Genomic DNA, 2995 nt, shown 5'->3' with positions numbered 1-2995 from the left:
TCATTCAATATGTGAACATTAATTTATCCATTTTATGATTTTCAAATAAATTATTATAAATTAATAGGAAATGATAAATTAAAGATAATTCAAGTAATGGAAAATTTTGAAATGAAATATTTGATATTATTATTCATTTTTAATACATTATATGCGCAATTGTCCTAATAAATTGTTTAACAATATTTTATTGAATATTTTAAAGAGCGCTATACATACTATAAATATTCATTATGTTTAATAATATCAAATTTGCATATTATTTTCAAAAATTGAAAAATTGAATCAAATTTTACATTTTATATAATTTATACATTAACAAAACATATGAAGGTGAAATGAAAGAGAAGAAAAGTATAAGATGGAACAGGTTGTTGATGATCATTTGTTTTACCTTCTCAAATGTCTCTGCGACATTGACATACGACACGACACGACAGATATGTTCATTTTTCCTTGTTACTTGTTTATTTTTTCTTCCTTTTTAAATTTTTCTATGATCCAAAAAAATTAAGAAAAGTAAGGAAACGTGAGAAATTAAGAGATAATTAAGAGGGGAACAATTGAGAAAGTCTTCATTGATGTAATTAAAATTAGATAATTGAACGTAACATTTTTAATTGATTAATTGTATATTTATAGTAACGAAGAAAAGTGAAAAATTAAAGGTAGCATTTTGATTGATTAATTAATTAATTAATGATATCTATCAAGAAAACTTTGCTTGAAAACTTACATTTGAATTTACTTAAAATTAAAAAGGAAAATTTGAGTTATAATATGAAATTATTTTAAGTTTTATTCTTTTTTTTTTATTGGGACATCATAGTTAGTTTGTTTTTCATTTTTGGATAATAGAAATTATTTGATATATGCCCTTTTTTAAATATCATTACTGAAAAATAGAATTACTTAAATTGAAAAAATTTTCAGCTCAATTTAATTTATAAAATAGAAATTTCAAATTGATTAAAACTATGTTAACCCGAAGTAATCATTGCTAAATTAATTAATAATTTGCAAATTTAATTATCATTATTTGTTTTATCAACATTACAACTCTATGAGTTACTTATTTATTTGTTTATTTTATCTAAAAGTTAATTATTGGAAATAGATGGATTAATTTAGAATGGATTAAATTGGTTAAGGCAAAGGAAGAATTTATGATATTTGAATTCAATCAAGGAATTCCAAGACAATTAGAGGAAGAGAATAAAATGAAATTAAAATTAAAAGAATAAAGACGAAGAGAAGGAAATGAGAGAAATTTCTGAGCAAACAGAAATGATTAAAGTATGGATGTGGCTATTACAACTGAAATGATAATGATGACCATTTGATGGACCTACAAATCCAATGAGAGATAAATTTGTGAAAATACGACAAACAATAATTCAATTTGAATTGGACATTCTTAGCATTAGATATAATCTAAAATTAGCCTAAATTTCAACCATTTCAGTGAACATTTTCTCATAAATGATAAAATGATAATTTAATTTATTTATTTTTATAGCTTTTAATAATTTATTTTTTTTGAAATATTTTAATTTAATTTAATTTTTTTTTAATTTTATTTTAATAATTTAAAATTAAACTTTCAAAATAGATATTAAGCTTTTTTTTTAATAAAATTGCAAATTTTACTATCTCAAAATTAAATTTTATTAATAGAAATAAAAAATTTAATAAATATTAATGAATAAACTAACAAAAAATATATTCATAATATAGATCAACGATGACAGATGTCCACATACATTTGCTTAAATCAGTAATTAGCGCCTTGTTAAATCTGAGGAAGAAAAATGATGTGATTTTTGTACAAATGTTTCCCATTTTCATCCCTTCTTTCACCTTCATTGATTATTTAATTTAAGGTTGTATCAGTTAATCAATGAGTTTGCTGATCGATAATCCGGTCATTCATTGGGTCATACTTGGTCATTTAATAATATACTAGAATAAACCATAATGTTCATATCCTTGAATTACTTTATCGTTAAAGTTAACTTTCGTTTATATCATTCCATTATTCATTGATTAAAATTTTATTCACAAATTAAATTTTTTTCTTATTATTTTTTTTCAAATATCAAAAAAAAAAAATTTAATTATAAAATAACTTCATCTGTCCTACTTTTTTTTCGCCTTATTCAAATACATATAATTAGCAATTAATTACCTCTTTTGCTATTTCTAAAAAAAAAATGACCATCTTGAAATTTCTCTCAGTGATAATTTAACAATCATTTTGAATGTTAGCAATTCTATTATTCATACAAACAACATGCTAAGTAATGTTCTTTAATTTGAACTTAGCAATGAAACATTTAATAATTTTGATAAGAATCAGAAAAAAAAAGGTTCTAGAATTTTGATGAAACAACTTTTTTTTACAAATTTTCATCTTCCCTTGCCTAAATTGTCTAAAAATTTAATTTTATCATTGAATTTTTACACCTGAATACATACCTGAAATATTGAAAATGCATATAAAATCATAAGAAACAATTTGAAACAATCATTGATATCATCGACTGATATATATATATCAAATATCAAAATTAACATATTACAATTCTTATCAAATATCAAAAAATTGATAAGTAATCATCTCAATACATTCTAACATCATAACAATAATAATTGTTTTATTTTATAATACCGCCAATAATCAAAAAGGATTCCTAAAATAGGATAATGATTAAATTTCTAAAACATTAATATTTCCTTAATAGTATCGGTATTATCTTTTGAATTTTTCTTCTTTTTTTTCTTTTACGACTTATTGTTGAAATTTTGAAAAAAAATTTTTTGAAAACTAATAAAAAGCATATATAATATTTTAAGATTAAAAGAGCAAATAAATACCGCTTAAGAAATGAATTTAACCAACCAAATCAACCAACCTCACCAATCAATCAACCAAACAAACCAATCAATCAACCAAACAAACCAACCAACCAACCAACCAACCAACCAACCAACC

Source organism: Loa loa, assembly GCF_000183805.2.
Source record: "Loa loa unplaced genomic scaffold supercont3.225, whole genome shotgun sequence".
Classification (NCBI taxonomy): Eukaryota; Metazoa; Nematoda; class Chromadorea; order Rhabditida; family Onchocercidae; genus Loa; species Loa loa.
Note: the sequence above shows the minus strand (reverse complement) of the source record.